Genomic DNA, 22,256 nt, shown 5'->3' on the forward strand with positions numbered 1-22,256 from the left:
ATGCCCACAATCAATCTCATGAACCATGGATTCTTATTTGTAGTCATTTTTAAAATTTTAAAAATTATTATTTTTCTTTCTTCCATTTACTTCTTCCACTCTTTCCTTCCACATATGTAAAACAAGCTCAGTCAATTTAGTGTTTCCACTATTGAGCTTGTTCCTGGAGAAGACTATTTCATCTGCTCTCAGCGTTTCTTAGTTGCCTGCAGTTCTTTGTCTAAGTTTGGAGCCTTTAGACAAAAATTTTTCTCTTCAACATGAGTGTATCTATAGATACTGTCCTTGTTTGGGTCTTGTTTAGGCAGCCATATTGTTGAGGAGTCATGGTTGAAGCTTCCCTGTCATTCCTAGAAAACAATCTTTGGTCACAGAGTATTTGGTCCTCTGGCTCTTACAATCTTTGGGCACTTTCTTCTGTGATGTTTTCTGAAGTGGAGAAATTGTATGGTAGATGTATCTTTTGGGGCTGGGCTCCCCAGAATCAGTCCTTTTCTGCATTTTATCAGTTTTTCCTTAAACTCCATGTTCTTGACAGTTGTACATCTGAAAGGCATACCAATTGTTCTTTCTTTTTATCAATCAAGTAAAGAGACCCAAGGTCTAAAATAATCTTCAGTTAAAAACAGAAAAATGAAGTCAATTAGTTACTAGTAAAGGTATAATTTTAATTAAAAGAAGAGCCAAAAGAAAGTTCATTCACTCCAGTGATTATTTAAAACTACTCTGACTTCATGTAATAAGTTTTCTGTACTTTCAGGAGGAAATCATCCAACTATATGTACCAACATCAATATGACACAAGAATGATGTAGGTTCTCCTAGAGATCTGATCAGTTGTGGGATGGTGAGCATTGTGAAAACACCATGACCAGTGGAGTATGGATCTGCAAGAAGCAAGAAGGAAGTCCAGTTGAATACAACTCGGTAGCCAGTACAAGTTCGGATTTCAAGAGTCTGACACCTGGTAGTTTATTTTAGGCATCAACAAGCATAGCAAAATTTGGTTTAAAAAGTTTCTTGGTGATTTTTAACTCAATCCTGTATGTACAGTAAGGCTTAAGGCATGATTACATTTACACTCTTATAATGTACAATTGACATCTCCCATAAAGATGGGTTCTATATACTTACTGATAGCATGCGCAAGGCAAACAATGCTCCTGATAAGGGTCTCCCAGATGATAAAGCCATAGATTAACTAAGATAAACATGAAGGTCTGGAGAAATTGGTGTACATGGCTATACAGATAACGCAGAGGTCATCAGACTATGAACAACCTCTGTTCCCAGCCTTCTGGGTGAAAAACAGGTTATGCATCTTTCTCCAAGGAGAGACAGCCCTGTGTATTTACATGTTCCCTAGTGCTTTCTGTGAGCACAAGTAACTACATGCTATCTACGACCACTACTCTAGTACTATATATCCAGTACTTTTGCCCTTAGCACCTCATTAATTCACCAGAAGAACTTGAGGTGTACATCATTATTATGTATGCTTTATATATAAGACCTCAAGATGGACTCTGCAAGTCACCAGTGTCTCTCAGCTGCACCCCCAGCTCTATAGCTGTACTTATGAACATAGCCCAAAGTACTAAAGCATACCTATATAATGTCTCTCCTGAGAACTGGGATAGAACTCCTACAGTCTATTCAAAATAATTCCAGGATAGGCACTGGCTTCCTACCTCCACTGAGGTTGCCACGGCTTTCAAAAGTTAAAATAAAATTTTGGTACCAGTGTGCCCCATATCAAATGCTATGAGACTAATTAAAATTAATATATGAGACATAATTTATAAGCAAAAACTTTTGTTTATTTTCTAACTCATTAGTATCAGCTTCACTGAGCTCCTGAATGTGGTTCATGTTGTTGCACATTTCAGCCCATGCCTATTTATGAAGTCATTCTCCGAATCAAAAAAAAAAAAATACTTTGTTCGCAAATAATGTTTTGACTTAGAGTAGACGAAGATGGTTAGAGGCAACAGAAACCTCCTTTTGCTATCAGACTTCGAACACCAGGTGGCGTTTTGGCTTCAACTTTATGGGCTACATAAAATCTTTACATACAAATTGTTATATACTGCCCATCCTCCATATTTGAAGGTCCAACACAGGCATTGCAATCAGCTGGAGATCAAAAGTATTGCAAAACCAAACTTTTTCTATGCTTAGTATGTACCTTAAAAATACAGTGTAACAGCCTTTTACATGGAATTAATTGAATTTGATAATAGCATAAATGCAATCTACTAAATAGAGTTATGCAATGCTTTTATACAAATACTATAAGCAATTTTGTATATGGACTTTGTTGTCTTTGGATTTTGTTATTTCTAGGAAAATACTGGACCCAGGCTTTAACAGATACCCATGGATATCTGTATGCATATGCAATTTTTCATATATACATTAATTACATATAAAGTTTTGAATGCTAAGTAAATGAGCCACTCTTTTCTGTTTTTGGATTTTTTTAATTTTTATTTATTTTTAAATTTTCATTTTACAATCCAACCACAGTTCTTCCACCCACCCTCTTACTTCCTCCTAGCCCATCCACCATTCACTTCAAATAATATTTAACAGTACAACAAAGACATTATAAGCACTGCAAAAAGTGGGATTCTGAGTAACATTACTCCTGATACACAACCATGCCAGAAATCTACTGAAGTAAAAAGAACAATGTTTGTGTGTTACTTCAGTAACAAATATGACAAAGACCTAATAGATGCCATTCAGTGGAGTAAAGGGCTATTTTAGCTCATGTTTTCAGAGGGCTACAGTCTATTATAGTAGGATTGGCAAGGCTGGGGGCTTTCTCTGTGAGCTTAGGACTCTGTGAGAGAGGTTATCTGTGGTGACACACACTTTTAATTTTTTTATTGTTAAATTTAACTTTTAAAAAACAATCTTTTCTCATTTTACATACCTATCCCAGTTTCTATTTTCTCCCCTCCACACTTCCCCGCATCTTTCTCTCTCCCCCGCCTTCCATCCACTCCACAGAGAGGGGTAAAACTTCCCAAGTGGGCTCAACAAAGTCTGACACATCACTTTGAGACAGGACTGAGGCCCTCCACCCTATATCTAGACTGAACAAGGTATCGCTCCAAAAAGAATGAGTTCCAAAATGCCAGTTCAGGCACTGGGGATAAATCCTTTTCTCACTATCAGTGATCTCACAAGCTGCCCAAGCCACACAACTGTCACCTACGTTTAGTGGGCCTAATTTGTTCCTATCTGGTTTCCCTGCTATCAGTCCAGAGTCAATGATCTCTCACGAGCTCAGGTCCGCTGTTTCTGTGGGTAACGCCATTATGGTCATGACTCCTTTGCTCATAATATCACTCCTCCCTCTCTTGATCTGGTCTCTCTGGAAGCTGGGCCCAGTGCTTACCTGGGAATCTCTGCATCTGCTTTCATCAGTTGCTGGATGAAGTTTCTATGATGATGGTTACGGTAATTATCAATCTAATTACAAGGGAATGGCAGTTCAGGCACACCCTCTTCACTCTTGCTTAAGGTCTTAGATGGGGTTGGGTCATTCTTATGGATTCCTGAGAATTTTCCTAGTGCATGTTTTTTTTTGATAGTCTCATAATGGCTCCCTCAATTAAGATATCTCTTTCCTTGTGCTGCTTCTCTGTCCTTCCCCCATCTCAACCATCCCATTCTGTAGTGATATTTCATTTGTATTTTATTAAATATATCTTGCCTAAAGATCAGAGAATAAAAGAGCCCCACAGGTCAGCGTTACAGACAGACAGAAGTGGTGATACACACCTTTAATCCCAGTAACCATGCAAATTTGCATAGAAACTGGATGGTAGTGGTACACACCTTTCATCCTAGGCCTAGAGAGGAATATAAAAGAGGAGGTGAGAGCTCTCATACATAGTCTCATTCTGAGGCAAGATCACCATTTCAGACTCAAGTAGAGATAAGTGTCACTGGTTGGATGATTTGCATTTCTGACATCAAAGAAGAACACCACACCCTGTCCCTAGGTTTTTATTAATCATGCTACACTGTTCGCTCATGTTCTCCTCCCTCCCCTTCTCCCCTCCTCCTTCACTTCTGGCCTCCATTCTCCTCCCCACACTCACAATTTTCTCAGGAGATCTTGTCTAATTCCCTTTCTAAGGGGATCAATGTATGTGCCTCTTAGGGTTATTCTTGTTACCTAACTTCTATGGGGTTGTGAACTATAGGCTGGTTATCCTTTGCTTTATGTCTAATATTCACTTATGGGTCATCACATACCATATTTGTCTTTGTGTGTCTGGATTACTTAATTCGAGATGTGTTTTTCCTAGTTCCATCAATTTGCATGCAAATTCCAAGATGTAATTACCACTGAGTAGTAATCCATTGTGCAAACATACCACATATTCTTTATTTATGTTTCAGTTGAGGGGCATCTAGGTTGTTTCTGGGTTCTGGTTATGGCAAATAATGCTGCTTTGAACAAAGGTGAACAAATATCCTTGTGGTATGAGTGTGCATCTTTTGGGGAAGAGTGGTATTGCTGGGTCTTAAGGTACATTGATTCCCAATTCTATAAAAACACCACCATACTGATTTCCAAAGTGGCTGTTCAAGTTTGCATTCCAACCAGCAATGGGGGCGGGGTTCCTCTTACTCTGCATCCTCTCCAGCATAAGCTATCTTTGGTGTTTTTGACCTTAGCTATTCTGACAGGTGTGCAATGGTAGGTCAGAGGTGTTTTGATTTGGATTTCTTTGATAGCTAAGGATGTTGAGAAATTCCTTAAGTGTCTTTCAGGCATTTGCAATTCCTCTGGTGACAATTCACTATACACCTTTTGTTGTTGTTGTTTGTTTTTTGAGACACAGTTTCTCTGTGTAACTTTGGTGAGTGTTCTGGAACTAGCTCTTGTTGAGCAGACTGGCCTCAAATTCATAGAGATTTGCCTGATTCTACCTCAAGAGTTTTGGGATTAAATGTATGCACCACAAGTTCCTGGCTCTGTATCCCATTTTTGATCGGATTATTTGGTATTTTGATGTCTAGTTTCTTGAGTTCTTTATATATTTTGGAGTTCAATCCTCTGTCTGATGTGGGGTTAGTGAAGATCTTTACCATTCTGTAGGCTGTCATTTTCTCTTATTGACTATGTCCCTTACCTTATAAAGCTTCTCAGTTTTAGGAGGTTCTATTTATTAATTGTTGCTCTCAGTGTCTATGCTACTGGATTTATATTTAGGAAGTGGTCTCCTGTGCCCATGCATACAAGGCTACTTCCCACTTTCTCTTCAACAAAGTTCAGTGTAACTGGATTTATGTTGAGATCTTTGATCCATTTGGACTTGAGTTTTGTGCATAAGAATATACAAGGATCTATTTCCATTCTTTTACATTTCACATCCAGTTATGCCAGAGCCATTTTTTGAAGATGCTTTCTTTTTTCCATTCTACAACTTTACATTATTTGTCAAAAATCAAAATTTCATAGGTGTATGGATTCATAGTAGGGTCTTTAATTCAATTCCATTGTTCAATCTGTCGGTTTTTATGCCAATGCTAAGCTGTTTTTATTACTATAGATCTATAGTAGAGCTTGAAGTCAGGGATGGTGATGCCTCCCGAAGTTCCTTTACTGTACAGAACTGTTTTGGCTATCTGGGGTATTTTGTTTTTTCATGTGAAGTTAAGTATTGTTTTTTCAAGGTCTGTGAAGAACTATGTTGGGATTTTGGTGGGGATTGGATTGAATCTGTAGATTACTTTTGGTAAGATTGCCATTTTTCTTATTTTGGTCTGACCTATCCAAGAGCATGGGCAATCTCTTAATTTTCTGGTTTATTCTTCAATTTCTTTCTTCAGACTTAAAGTTCTTTCATACAGGTCTTTCACTACTTTGATTAGTGTTACCTCAAGATATTTTATGTTATTTGTAGCTAATGTGAAGGGTGATGTTTCTCTGATTTCTTTTTCAATTCTTTTACCATTTGTGTATAGGAGGGCTACTGATTTTTTTTACTTGATCTTTTATTCTACCACATTAGTGAAGGCATTTATCAGTTTTAGGAATTCCCTGGTAGAATGTTTGGAGTCACTATTATCATATCATCTGCAAATAGAGAAATTTTAACTTCTTCCCTTATAATTTGTATCACTTGTTTGCATTTTGTTGTCTTATTACGCTAGCTAGAACTTCTGGTACTGTATTAAATAGATCAGGTTAGAGTGAACAACCTTGTTCTGTTCTTGATTTTAGTGAAATCACTTTGAGTTTCTCTCCATTTAATTTGATGTTGGTTGTCGACTTGCTGTATATTGCTTTTGTTATGTTTTGATACATTCCTTGTATCCCTGATATCTCCAAAGCTTTTTATCATGAAGGGGTGTTGAATTTTGTCAAAGGCTTTTACAGTATCTAATAAGATGATCATGTTTTATTTTTTTCTTTCAGTTTGTTTATATGGTGGATTACATTGACAAATTTCCATATGTTGAACCACCCCTATATCTCTGGGATGAAATCAACTTGATAATGGTGGATGATGTTGTTTTTTTTTTTTTTTTTTTTTACTTGCCAGTATTTTATTGAGTATTTTTGCATCAGTATTCATGAGGGAGATTGGTCTATAATTCTCAATCTTAGTTGAATCTTTGTGTGGTCTGGATATCAGGGTAACTGTAGCCTTGTAAAAAGAGTTTGGCAATACTCCTTCTGTTTCTATTGAATATAACAATTTGTGAAGAATTGGTATTAGCTCTTCTTTTAAGTTCTGGTAGAATTCTATGCTGAAACCATCTCTCCCTGAACTTATTTTGTTTGGGAGACTTTGTGTGTGTGTGTGTGTGTGTGTGTGTGTGTGTGTGTGTATGTGTGTGTGTGTATATAATAGTTTTCATTTTCTAGTTATTGTTTTCAATCATAAATATTCAGGTAGATTTTATAAAATGTACATTCTACTATAAGATTTAGTACTGGTTAAGCATATTCATTACAGGTTTTATCACAATTTTCACAAATTTACATATGGTCACTTATGACTTGAAAAAATTAAAATAATTCAAAATTATAAACAGCTAATAGGGATATAAAAGCCAATAATACAAAATGCTGTCTTTCTAGCTTATTAGTCTGTAGTTCAATCTTATTCAAATACTAGTAATTTAACTTTACCATAAAACAGAATTAAATTACACACATTTATAGTGTTATGATAAATGTATTGTCAACTAGAAATAATCAACAATTAAATCTGGGTATCGAACCCATATAGCTATAGATAGATATGGATATAGATATAGATGTGTTTTATATATATATAGAATATATATATTATATATTTCTGTAATTCTTACTGAGCAATAACGATCTTTTACTACCTTATTATCACACACACATATGGTACTTAGAGAAATATTTGCTTCATTTACAGTTTATATTCAGAATAGTACAGAGATATATTTTTTCCTTCTTGGAAAAATATATATTTTTCCCTTGGGAGAAGACTAGAAATTTATTTTTTACTATTCAGAGGTTTTCAAAACATGAGATAAATGTCAGATATAATCAGTAACTGGCCAAGAAATTGTTCTAGTATTCTAAGCAAAACTCCTACAGCATATACAAAACAAAGTGAGATCATTACCTAAAAAGTCTTTTGTTTCCACTTTCAAGGAGAAGAGAAGCAATCTATAGGTACCATAACTGATAAGTAGACTACACCTGAGTCTACTGTGTCTTTTCTGTAAGACTGTGATAAGAATTCTACCTCTTAGATACAGCTGATATGGTACTGTACTCTAATTCCTTACGTCACACTGTATTTTTATATCGTCTTATATGTATGTAATTTGTGCCACTGATTTTTAAATCGATAATCAGTTAATTCCTGCCATTGAAAATGGTAAGAGTATCTTTATTGGGAAAAGTAAGTTACGAATGTTAAAGGTCCTTAGGAGTTATAGGTCTATTTAAGTTGTTTATCTGGTCTTGATTTAGTTTTGGTATTTGGTACCAAATATTTTTAAAATCATCCATTTCTTTTAGATTTTCCAATTTTGTGGAGTACAGGGTTTCAATGTATGACCTAATGGTTCTTTGGATTTCCTCCATATCTGTTGTTATGTCCACCTTTTCATTTCTGATTTTCTTAATTTGGATATTCTCTTTTTGTCTTTTGTTTAGTTTAGAAAGAGGGTTTGTCTATCTTGTTGATTTTCTCAAAGAACCAACTCTTTGTTTCATTAATTCTTTGTTTTGTTGTGTTGTTGTTGTTGTTTTTGTTGACTTCAGCCTTTGAAACACACTTTTTGTCTTGTTTTTTGAGACAAGGTTTCTCTGTATAGCCTCAGTGCCTATCCTAGAACTAGCTTGGCTAGCCTCAAAGTCACAAAGATCCACCTGCTTCTCTAGAGTGCTGGGATTAAAGGCTGTGCCACCACTGACCAGCCCTTCAAACACACTTTTAATGGCAGCTCTGGGGAAGACTGATGTTAATTTCTGACTTATAATGACTTATAAAAGCACATACACATGTCAACTTACAGTTATGCACACACACACACACACACACACACACACACACACAGAGAGAGAGAGAGAGAGAGAGAGAGAGAGAGAGAGAAACATACACACAAGAAACATAGTACCAAAAGAAATAGGTACAGCAAAAAAGATAACAATATAGTCATAATGAAGCCACTTTACTCTTAGAGACTATGAAAAAATATGTTAAATTTTAGCATGATTGCTGATTATGCATTAAGACCACAGAGACTTCATGATTTAGATCAGTAGAAAATCAGAGAAAAACCAAAACAGATAATTTTATTTCTTAAAGTCACATTAACTGTTATTTCCTTCAGTGACTGCAGGGTGTTGACTGTAACTACTTCATCACAGTGGCGTTGTTTTGTTTTGCTGTTATTTCATTTTTTCCCTTTCATTGGGAGAAAATGTCCTCAGGTAAGTCAGCTACTGTTATTTTTATATTAATATAAATGCTGATCACTGTGTGGTAGGTACTGACAGTTTTGCTTTTTAATAAAAATGTATTTATTTTTAATGAAAGCAGCTATAAAGTACTTCTTACTACAATAATTTACAAAACCATTTTAATTTGCTCTAGAAGGTTCTCAAGGATAAGAACACATTCATTACCTCAACAGGGTTGAGAGGTGACATCTTTCAATGTTTCTGCTCATATATTTCAAACGCATTTCTAGGTTACATTAAAACTTTAAATAGTTTGTATCTTATGGTAAAATTATTAAAGGGGCTTAATCACTTATTATATTTTATAAATTTCAAATGTGTATTTATAAATGCTATCTAGAAGAAATGTGTTAAATTTTGTATAATGAGGACATTTAGAAACTTAAAATATTTTTCTGTGAGTAGAAGACTGTTAATTCTGTCACAGGTTATAGAAATGTGCAAGTTTGGTAAATTACATTCAATCACTACTCAGGTATTTTATTGTAACTTTAATTTTTTTTATAAAATTTAGTAGCATTAGCAAGAAAAAACTTATTTTTCACTTTGAGGATAATATTGATTTTTTAATGCCTCTGCCTACATTCGTTGAAGATGTTTTAAGATTTAGCTGTACAATTCTGACCATATTCACATGAGAACACTGAACTGAAGAAGTCATATAAGTTCACTTCTGACATACTGCCATGTATAGCCTACTATGTAAGCATTTCTAACACAAGAGCTTCTAACTCAGACAATACTACAAGGTCTGTAATAAATATAATTATGTGAAACTTCAAAGTTAATTTTTTATATTAAAATGTTAGTGGTTTTATTTACAATCTGTATATAGATGCATATTAAAATTGAAGATGGGATGGTTAGAGTCCTTGATTTGGATTTTAGACCATATTCCTGCTCTTTTGATTATTTAGTTCATCTTCTTCATCAAGATGTTACAATTTTCAAGTTTACTGTCTGCATTTAAAGATGATCAAATAATCTGATCACTATATGTGGCTTTTGTTCAGGTGGAGAAGGTACTCTGTGGTACCCATGTGACCCAGTTGTGCAACTCCTGCTGTATAGCCAAAAAGCTCTACATCCTACTCAAAGGTATGTACAACTCCTTGTTTATCAGAGCCATTTTTTCAACAGAAAGGAGATAAGACTAGGCAAGGCATTCATTAACAGATGATTGGACAAATAAAATGTGGTTTCTAATGCTACAGAAGTTTATTCTCCAGTAAAGAAAAAAACATAAAATTGTGAAGTGTACTGGAAAATAAATGGATGTGGAAAATAATATTTGATGAGGTAAAAGACTCAGAAAGACATGCACACTTGCAGAGTGTATGTATATGTGTATGTGTGTGTGTGAGGGGGGAAGGGGAAATATAGGACATGGAACATAAGAGCAAAACAAGAGGTAGGAGAATGAGGGGAAAAGTAACAAAATATGTGTGATCCAAACACCAGTGGAACTAGATTGTACAAGGACAGAGAGGGATGGAGGAGAAGAGGGGAGAGAGAATATATTTTCACAGAGTGATTGAAAATGCTATAATAAGAACTAATACATTATTTGTTAATTGAGGCATAAAAACTTTTTAAAAGAATTTGTTGTAGAGTCTGCCAGAAAAGTACTGATTTTCTGTTAGCTATCATTTTGCAGTTAATCAGTATCTGGCTATGAGACAAATGAAAATATGGCTTACACTTTTAACAGCAACAGAATATGCATATGTTAACATTACACATCAATTACCATTTAAGATGAAGACAACAAAAATCAAATATAAGTTATTCAAAACAATAATAAACACCAGAGTGAAACCATTTACTTTCCCATAAACATCAGCCTGCAAGTATTCTATTGCAAGTGTTTGACTCAAACATGTTTGTGACTATGTAGACATATTCTGTACACAATTGATTTTCACTTATTTGCACTTTATATACAGACTTCAGATTGCCCCAAATCATATCATTTAAACAAGAAACACCCAAATAAGCCAAAAAAGATATATGCAACTGAACAGTTTGACAAGTAATATTTAGTTCACTGTATCTTGTTTTTTTTATTGAAGTGAACATTCTCATTTAACTACTATAATGACTTTTGGGTCTCAACTGCCCAAACATCATCATTTCCTTCTTAAAATTAATGATACCTAGTTTCTTGATTTTTCATATTGTATATTCATATAACTGAAAATATGTATTATTTGTATCTGACTCCTCTCACTCAACATCATGTTTATGATGTTCCTCTAGTTTTTCTCTTTTTTTGGTATGGCATTCACTTTCATTGTGGATAGTATTTCAAAATAATTGCATAAGCATACACAATTTCTTTATTTATTCTATTCTTCACACAAGAATATCATTTTTTAAATTTGTCTATTAAGAGTGCTAGGGTGTTCTTAACTATATCTTCTGAGATAAGGCATATATGTGTTCTTATGTTGGGATTATACCTAAGAGCGGAAATGACAAAGTCAGGGAATCTTAGGGGATTCTCAAGTAAATCTATGACTGTTTTTTAACTTGAATAGGTGTTTCCTAAGGAATATATATCAGTAGAAATGGGAATTAGTCATACACCACTTCATAGGTATAAAACAGTTTTTACAGCCCTTCTGTACTGCAGGAATCTCTGATAGTTTATCCAACAGAGGGCTTGGTAGTAAAGGTTTAATTGAGATCCATGTAGAGGAGCTAATTATGCTTTGTATGTGTAGTGTATGAATGTGCACACAGTGTTCTTACTCATACATAGGTAGACATTGGGTGTCTTCCTTCATTGTGTTCCACCTTAATATTTCAAACAGGGTCTCTCACTGAATCTAGAGCTTGCAGTTTTGGCTAGGCTGGCTCACCAGGGGATCTCCAGAATCCACTGTCTCTGACTCCACCCAGACAGTGGCTACCATGCTTGACTTTACACATGAGTGCTGGGGATCAGAACACCAGTCCTCATACTTGGGCAGCAAGCTAAGCGCCCACTGTGCCAGCTTCCCATGGCCTAGCTAAGCCTCTTTGTATTGATAGATCAGGCATATCTAAATCTTCATGCATCTTGTAGAATCACAGTGAAATACTAGACATTAAAACTAACATGATGACAAAAAAAAAATGGCCTGTGTGTAAAGTGATTTCTTCACTGGGTCTAGGAACTATCAATCAGGAGAAAAACATGACTGAATGTCTGCCAAACACATCCAATGTGGTACATTTTTAAAAATAAAAGAAAGAGAAAAACTGTGTTTTCATCTTTCTTAGACTCTAGTATTTTGTAATATAGTTAAGGAGACAAAAATAAGCAAAAGCTGATGATCTCATGACTCATTATTAGTCTATTGGTTTATTCTTCTGGATAAAAGGAGCACAAGCTTCAAGCATCAAGTAACAATGTAATAATCATGTAATAATTCCCCAAAAGGGACTTCCTATAGGTTAGGAAGTTGAAACTTATAGGGAAGTAATGAACATTTAACTATGGAAAGAGAAGGAAGAGGGGCATTGCTAACATAATAGCATACTCTCAGAACTCTATGATGTTGAGGATAGTAGCTGCATGGAAGGATCTCAAAGAGTAGAGAAAATAAGATTACAAAGCAAGCGAAGAATAGCTTTTAGCCATTGCCACAGGTAGAATGGATACTATGAACAGAAAGTTTATGGTGATATTTGAATATAATAGTGCATCAAAGCACAGGAAAGCTGCTGTGTGGAGAAAGTTGTGAATGAGCGCTAGCACACAGAAAGAGCAAAAAGTGACAGTTCTGTATAGAAAGAGTACCCACGAGGACAAGGGAGATGGTAATGGAGATGATGAGAACATGACTGATCACAAGACTGCTAAAGTGCTGCTATTTGATTTAAAAAAAATCCTGGGGACACACAACACATCTCATCCCAAATAGGGAGCTCATGACAGACAAAATTACGAAGAACCACCAAAGACCAACTTGGTGAACCAGTAAGTTTTAGTAGGGTTACTTACAATAATAGAGATAAGGGGTTATTTATAGAAGCAGAAATGTCAAAGACAGCTGCATCACCAAAGCCCACTCCAGCATGGGTAACAGATCACAAAGCTGTGAATCTGGAGCAATCTGCACAGCCTAGAGGCAGTTCAACATGTCTAAGAGTATTCTTTCTACATGACACAGTTGGTGTTAAACTCTTTCAGGTAGCTTGGCTGATTCTGCTTTATCCAGTCAGCTGGTGATTTTAGATTTCTTTCTCATTGCATTTTCTACCATTACAGACACTCTTCCTAAGTTTTTTGAGTTTATCATATTATCCTGAATGTAATGAAAACATTTCATCTACATAGAGCTGTCACTAAGATGTCTAACTGTTTTGTTTCAATATAACAGTAGGGAAGAAACACTTAATGGCATATACAACCAAAAGGAAAGTATCTCGTCTATAATTTATCATTTTTTCACATAAAACTTGTCTAATTTAAGGTCTGATTGATTCATGTATTATCTTGTCAGGAACTATTTTTTGAATGACTAATGAAATTGACATTTTTCATAACTGAGTGTGTATATGTGGGTATATACTCATGTTTGTGCCTGGTGGTATATGAGCACATATATGTTTGTTCATACAGATACCAGAGATCAACCTTACAGATTGTTGCTTAGGAGCCATCTACCTCATTTGCTTGAGTCTCTCACTAGACCAAAGGCTTGATAATTCAGGATTGGCTGGTTGGTCAAAGAAACCAGGATCCACTTATCTTTCTATTTCTGATCACTGGAATTAGGGCAATGTGTGAACACATTCTGACTTTTACATGGGTGCTGGGAATAAAACACTGATCCTTCAAAGCTAGCACTTTATTGATTGATCTCTCTTCCCAATCCTGAGAAATTGTTTTGTTTGCTTGGTTTTGTAGGTGGAGGGCCCGCTTGTTCATCCCGGCTGCCCAGAACCAAAATAATCACACAGAAATTGTGTTAATTAAAACACTGCTTAGCCCATTAGCTCTAGCTTCTTATTGGGTAACTCTTATATTAATTTAATCCATTTCTATTAATTTGTATATCACCACGTGGCAGTGGCTTACCAGCAAAGATACTAACCAGTGTCTGTCTCAGGTAGAGGATCCATGGCTTCTCCCTCTGCCTCTTCTTCCCAGCATTCAGTTTAGTTTTCTCTGCCTAGCTCTGAGGAATTCATTTATTAACCAATGAAGCAACACATAAACAGAAGGACCTCCTACACCAGTTTTATCAGGAGTTTCTCTGTGCTGCCCTGGCCATCCTGTAACTTGCTCTGAAAACACGTTTTTGAAAGATAGAAACTTTAAAATGTAGAACCAAAGTATGTCTTTATTTTCCCCTACTTAATTCATTTTTTCTTTTAAAATTAATTTAGTATCTTGCTTCTAGATTAGTTTCTCTGGAAATGCATCTTGCCTTACATCATTGGCATAGATAATGCTCGCTTCCAAATACATACTATATGAAACTCCAGGGGTGACCAGTGAGCTCACCCTGAGCACACCATATCTTTTTTTTTTTCTCTACTTCCCAAAATGCTGGTCTTAGCACATCAGGCAAACCTACTTACTTCCTCCTTGTCTCTCAACATTTAATCCTTTGTTCACAGAGACTTTCACTCTTACCAGCTTGAGACAAATTCCTCCAAATACTAATTCTCTCTAACTATGGTTAAACCCTAAAACTTCAATCACATCTCCGATATATACTCCAGCAACAATGACTGCTCACTTCTCTGTCTATTTTCATGACAAATAACTGTGATGTGAGTTACTTTAAATAGTGAACAGGTTTGTTCTCTCTCTCTCTCTCTCTCTCTCTCTCTCTCTCTCTCTCTCTCTCCCTATCTCCCTCTCCCTCTCTCTCCCCCCCTCTCTCTGTTTTAGTCTTTTTCTTTATATACTTAGGTACCTATATCACAAAGATGTCCAAGCAGATTCTCAAAAATGAAGAGCTTAATTGATTGACTAGTTGATTGGAACATTCTGAGATGTTTTATTAAGCACAATTTAATAATCTGGTTTGAATGTTATTTTCAAAATTGTAACTACACTAAAGGATATAAGCATTCTACTTACACTGTTTAATCTTTTTGTAATCCTGTCAAATATTTTCTAGCAGCTAGAGAAAAAGTCAAATATTAGATCTAAAATAAAAGCTACTGAGCCATTTGGAAACCCAAAGCTATTGAAAGAGGAAAAGCAAAAGCTGCTGAAATGAGTCCCACTCTCCCAGCAATTCTGGAGTAACATATGGCTGAATGGGCCCTTGTGATGTCTGTTTATGGGATCTGTGACTAAAGATAAATATCACAAGTGCACATCAATATGTCATCCTAGGGGTTATACAGGGGTTTGATGGGTAGAAGATGAACCTATGGGTAAAGCACCAATTGTTACAACCTCTGTCCAGATTCCTAGAACACATGTTAAAGGACAGGCAGACATACAACCCAGCTTGTAATCTCAATCCTCAAGAGATTACCTGGAGTATAAAGCCAAATCAGGGAAGTCTGTGTCCAACTGGTAGACCCTGTTTCAATATGTAATACCTAGGGGGACCTGTATGATTATCCTATGCTAATCACTGGCTTATACGAACCCTGGAATATACATTCACATGCACACATACAAGTGAACATGCTAGCTTATATGCAAGCATGCAACTCACACACACACATACGAGTCATTTGAGGAACATGCAGAATTATGTGTATAATATTTACAGAAATCAACTTAAGAATTAATTTATATGAAAATATGGCATACATTTTAGGAAATATCTTTTTAACGTTAACAGTAAAATATGCCCGAGAAATCAATCTATGTAATGCATACATATACCTATTAATGTAATAACCATAGACTGACTACCTGACATATGATAAAGCAAAGTTAAAATGGAAATCAGGCTTGAAACTTCTCTAGAATTAATTAGACTTTAAAAGTAGTCTTAACTGTACTAAAACTTCAAACATAAGCAAAATAAATTTGTATCATTTCTGGTAAAGGCTTATGACAGACAAAAACAAAACTTGAAACCTGCCAGTCACAAACAACCAATGAATATATTTGTCATCATGTCACAGGAGACTTTCCACCAAATCTGAAATGACAAATTTGAAAATGTAAACAGTCAAGTAAAACTTCCTCTTTCTAATCTGCTCTGAAAATTGTTTCCTCTGGGGTTTTGTCACTGACTTAGTGACCACTCTGGCTCTGCCTTTCTTAATTTGTGATTTTTATGTTTTTTAAATGACTATTGTGGTTCAGGCTTCCTTTCTTTTATACATAACACAGAAAAAAATCTTAGCTATTTGTTAAGTACCAGCAAAAGGAATAAGAGAGCAATTAACACTGAGATTTATAGGCACCATGTAGAGGAATACATCCACAGAGAAAGACAATAATAAATTTGTTATGATTTTTTTTTTTTTGGTTTTTTGAGACAGGGTTTCTCTGTGGCTTTGGAGCCTGTCCTGGAACTAGCTCTTGTAGACCAGGCTGGTCTCGAACTCACAGAGATCCGCCTGCAAATGCTGCAAGATCCCTGGCAGCAGTAGGCAGCAGAAATGCTGTAGGTCCCCAAATGGTGATAGCAAGCCATGCAGCCCTGGTCTGGTCCTGGCAACAGTTGGAATGGTACTGTATATTCTGCAATATTGTATATTTGAAGTATGTAATCTGTTTTTTAAATTTGATTTTACAGGAATTACAGTTAAGAGATTGCCTTAAGGCTCCAAGGAGACTTTAAATTTTAGAGTTTTAAAACTATTGGTACTGTGATAAATTATGGGAACTTTTGAATCTGGACTGAATACACTTTTGCATTATGGTATAGCTACAAGCCTCTGGGTACCAGAGAGTAGAATGTAATGGTTTGAATAAGAATGGCCCACGTAAGTTCATATATTTGAATGCTTCATCACCAGGAAGTGGGACCAAGGATTATTGAAAGGATTGAAACAATTATCAGGTTGGCTTTGTTGGGAAAGGTGTGGCCTTGTTGGAGAAAATATGTCACTAGGGTGGGGTTTTGAGGGTTGGAAGCATGAGCCAAGCTCATAGACGGGCTTTCTTTCTCTTCCTAATGCCTGTTGCACAGCATGTAGGAGCACTTAGCTGCTACATCTGCCTGCAAGCCACCCAGCTGCCTGCCATGAGAATGATGGACTAACCCTTGGGAACTGTAAAAAAGCCCTAATTAAATGGTTTTCTCTATAAGAGTTGCTGCAGCCATGGTGCCTCTTCACAGCCAGAGAACATTGACTTAGGCACACAGCCAGGGTCAAAACCCAAGGTGAAAAGATCCTCTTTCAGGTCATATGCTAGTTCCCACATTTTAAAGTTTTCTATCATTTCTTCTTAACACTACTGACTGTGGCCAAGTGTTTTATACAGGGTTCTTGGGGGAAAACTCCAGATCAAAACTATGGCAAGAATGGAGCTGTCTATTCTTATAAAGATAACAATACTTACAATTTGCCAGGATATCCCCTTAAATGCTATGATCTTATAAGATGTATCAATGACCATAAAGAGGGAAAAACAAAGCATAGGAGAAGAGGGCAGGTCTGGACAGAACTACTGTGGAAGCAAGAGTTTTGTATGCCCTACCCAACACCCATAAAGAAATTGACACTTTATTTTCTACTTTGGTCAATTGATAGATGTTTATTGGGAACAAATTTTTAAGAAGTTTTGAAAAGATTCTATAAGCTAGCATTATCATTGATTCAATATACCCATCATCTAATGTATCTTCATATTTCAAAAAAATCATTATCTTAAGGCAAAATGAAGGAGATAAAAATTGATGATACAAATATTCTAACATGACATCCTTAACTTTTTAAAACAAACATAACAAATAAATAAGACAACTGGTCTCCTTTATATAGAGGAGACTGAGACCACAGACTTGCAGAAAGTTTAATGCAGAATTTATGTATATGAATGATAATCTGCTTCCCGTTGGATAACCGAATGCTACATACCATCTGCCTCATGTAGCAATTGTGTTTTGCCACAGCTCCTTCTCTTTTCCATGTAGAATCACTAGACCATCCATCTCTGGAAATGCTTCCCTGCGTCACCCTAAATACAGTATTAGCATTTCACTTTGCCATTTTCTTTTCAGGTCATGGTGTGATAGCATTTTATATTAACGGTGCTTAAGATTTTTAAAACAATTGTTTACCTATAGATTTTTTATAAAGTTTGTCATGTTTAATACCTACAATACATGGGAATAACCAGTTTATATACAGATTCCAAAGATCATCATATCTGATTCTGATTGTTGGTCTTCTGAACAAAAAGAGATAGCCACAGTTTAGATGGACTCTGTTCCATATTAGTGATTTAACTCCAAATATATTAAAAATATGTGCACAATATAATAGCATTTCTGCCAAATAAGACCTTTTCAAGACTTTGAAATAAAACCAGTTTCATATAAAGTGTCTACTGTATGTTTGGGTTATATAACATTGGAAAGAATAATGCATAAGATAGGTAAGAAAATAAGAAATGTTTATCATTAAAAATTGATTGACTCAAATATTTTAAATCATTTTTTCCAGGAAGTATAGAAAAGATACATTTTTCTCCCTCTAACCTCAAGCTATAAAAAGTTTATCTGGAAAATAAAAAACAAAAAACAGAAATGTTATCATGTTTCACATGAGCCCTTAAGAAATATCCTTCCTTTAAATAAATTTCCCTGAGTTTGATTTAATTATGTTTAGAGTAGTGAACTTAGGTACAAAAGCATGAATGCAAATTAAATTATTGTCTAGACGAAAGCATCATAATATTTCCCCTTACAGCTATATCCTGCTTTTAATGTTTTCACAAAAAGATTCACCTAAATCAAATTTCTGATAATCAATCACACTGTAAATGCACTGAGTGAATTTGTTATTCAAAGGACTATCCCAGAGTGAGTTACAAAAATAATAATCCTGAGTGACATTGCAATCTCTAACTGCCTTCACTGTTGTATAAATCTGTCTTTACATTTAACAAATCTACCTAAAGAGATGTCTTCTCAGAAATGTTGATATCATCAGGGTGTTGTTAACCCAGCCTACCCATACCATCATTGCATGTTAGTGAAATTACTAGAAATGTGTTAAATACCCTAGATAAGCAAATTAACAACAGAAAGGGTTCAGTTTGCCTTATCCTTCAGAGTTCCTATGCTCCAGAAACCCTTTAATTTTGTCTTGGATGGGATGAATATCAATGACAGGTGTGTATGATGTGGCACAGCTTTTTACCATGTGGTTAGGATGCAAGTAGGAGAAATGGGATAGGGTAGAGATCACTGTTCTCAAGTATATGCATTCAATGATGAGAAAAATACCACTAGGCTGCACTTTCTAAACTTTCCATTACTGTACAATGACACCAAGTCAGTAACTAAAGCCTTATTCAAATATAACTCTTTGAGAGATACCCCAAGCCCAAACTGCACTGTTTTCTTTAACTTTATGGAGCCCAGGAGGAACACAGATCAAGATGAATAAGTTGGGTTTCTAACTCACAGCTGTTAAGAGAACACTACAAGGGACATGTTGCGAACTTAAGAGTTATGTGACATTAGGGACAGTTTCAGGAGGCAAAACCTTGCTATTGAACATTCTCAGGAAGTTGGAATAATTCCATGATTTTGATTTTTGGGGGGGAGGGGTATTTTTCTTGTTTTAAGTGATTTTTAATTTTTCTTTGATTTCATGAGCATAGGTGCTTTGTTTGAATGAATATCTATGCACCACATGTGTTCAGTACTCCAGGAAGGCATAAGAGAGCAATGGATCCAGTGGGATTGAGCTATAAAGGGTTGTTAGCTGCGATGTGGCTACTAGTAACTGAAACCCATATTGGCTACAAGGGCAGCAAATGCTCTTAACCACCTCGGAGACATCACTCCCATCATCTAAAGACTAGATAACTAGACCCCAAAGTTGTGATGGGTAAGGAGCAGCAGGTATTCACACTGGCTAGGAAAGGGAAGTGCTTGGCAGCTTGGACAGTAATATGTGTAGTGATGGCGTGGTTGTGCTAGTGTCATGCTTTGCCTTGAGCTCACATGAGGACATGCTATGAAAAGGTTCAAGTAGACAGTGGGAAAATTATGTCCTGACAGAAGATAACCAGCAGGAAGAATGCCAAGTTCTTGCTCAGGGGTGGGGGTGGAGAGTAGAAATTCACACCAGGCCAGCTGCTGAATGCCTGAGGCAAACTTTCTCTTTCTCACGTTAAATGTGTGAAATTTTCTAGTTAGCATTTCACAAAAACATTTTGCAGCAATTAAGTCTGTAGAAAATAGGAAGAAATGCATACTATCATATCTATTTTATGTATTCATTTATTTATTTACAGGTATGTTCATGATGTATCTCTTAAAGATCCAGAACTTACACAGATCCACCTGCCTATGCCTCCAAACAAAAACACACTGTCATGTTTAAACTACATTTGCAAGTCTGTGTGTTCAGTTTATTGGAGCAGGACTCGCAGTATGACCTCCACTGTTTTTACGCACTGATGCAGTGCATTTTCATCCATCTTCCTCTTGAATATATCATTAATTCTTCATTTTCTAAGACATCCTTACTTCACAAGTACATCACCCAGCTTACACAGACTTCAATTTCTCAAGTTGCAAGTCATAAATTACTGTCAGTCTAATTGTAAATCCCTTAATCACAAGGAACTTTAATTCAGAAATCATCAAAAAACATGTATGCTTATTTCTTGGAAGGTATAACTTTTGTGATATTTTAAGAACTTAATTTCACAACGAGTAATACCAGGTTATTTATTATTTAGTACTTGTTAATATTTGTTGCGTACCATGATATACGTCCTCTGATAACCCCTGATAAAAGCTCTGAATCAATCTCTCCACTCCACTTTTGGTGATCAACATTGTACGTCAGAGATACTTTGTGTAGCTTGAAGTCAAAAAAGAGATGCAAAAAGAGTAGAGTTGAACACAGACAATTTTCCGAGTCCAATTCCAGAAGCACTATAAAATTCAGAATTATAAATCTTGGGGAACTTACAAAACTCTAATACATCATTCTTTTTTATATTTTTTATATTTATATTTTTTTATATTTCTCAAAAATTGTTTTATAGTCTTTTGGATAAAATTTACTTAGTCCAGGAACTAGGATAAAAATAATGAATGTTTCACAAGCATAATTGTTGTCCCTGTACAGGAGCCATGCTATTGTTCTCTGGGTCATTGAAAATACACTATATGTGCTGTCAAAGCAAGCATTCTTATTCCTAAATTCCAATATGCAAAACTATATATTACAGGCACCATAAGCTGCAAAGAGTTTAGAGAAAAGAGAAAGTATGCTTGAAGGCCTTCATTTCAGTGTGTTCCTATGCCGAAAGTGAGAAAGATTTTGAAGGTTTCTATGTCTTAGAATTCTCCACGTCAAAATTCAAACCTGCCATTCCAATGCAGAGATAAAGTCAATTAATCAGAGCAAAAGGATATTTGAGATAGAGGACATGGCTGATGAATTGCTATATCCAAAACCAATGTAGAAAACAAAAATAAGATAAAATTACAACAGTCAAGAACTTGGAAAATGATCAAGATAACCACCTTAACAATGTGTGGGATGTGAAAGGAACTTAGAATAAATACTACAGGCATAGACATTTTATTCAATAAAATTACCTCATAAATTTTTCTAAATTTAAAGGAAAAATAGAAATTCACACTTAAGTAGCATTTAGAACCTCAAAAATTATAAATACACAAGACATTAAATAAATACATTAAGAGACACTTTCCCTCAAATCTTATCAGAAAACCCAACAATTTGCAACTTTAAATTTTTCCACAGAAACAGCAAATTTTGGAGATTTTAATAATTTCTTATTTAGTTTCAGTTAATATGGCTTAAACATCACTATAATACATTATGGTAAAGATGTCAAATACATAAAGCAATTAATAGTAAAATCTGTAAGGTCAAAATTCCAATTCACCTGCAAAGATAGAAATATCAAAATAGTATCAGATCAGTCATCAGTCATCAATAACTCTCACAGTCAAAAAAAGGAAGTCTCAATCACAAAGCAAAGTGATGAAATTTCATCAGAGAACTAGCTAAACAAAAGACAGGGGGGAAATCTACTATATTCAAAACACTAGATATGGGGGCCCAAAGATATGAGCCTGTTCCACCTTGACTAAAAGTCAGAGAGTTTGAGCTTATTTTTGTT

General features: G+C 35.4%; 1 non-coding gene across 1 annotated transcript; it reads right to left on the reverse strand.

The window, feature by feature from the left end:
* Positions 1 to 21,184: 21,184 nt before the first annotated feature.
* Positions 21,185 to 21,287, reverse strand: LOC119808534. Its single transcript, XR_005284467.1, has one exon. It is a non-coding gene; the product is annotated as a U6 spliceosomal RNA (small nuclear RNA).
* Between the last annotated feature and the right edge of the window lie 969 nt (positions 21,288 to 22,256).

This window comes from Arvicola amphibius, chromosome 2, assembly GCF_903992535.2.
Source record: "Arvicola amphibius chromosome 2, mArvAmp1.2, whole genome shotgun sequence".
In the NCBI taxonomy this organism is placed as follows: Eukaryota; Metazoa; Chordata; class Mammalia; order Rodentia; family Cricetidae; genus Arvicola; species Arvicola amphibius.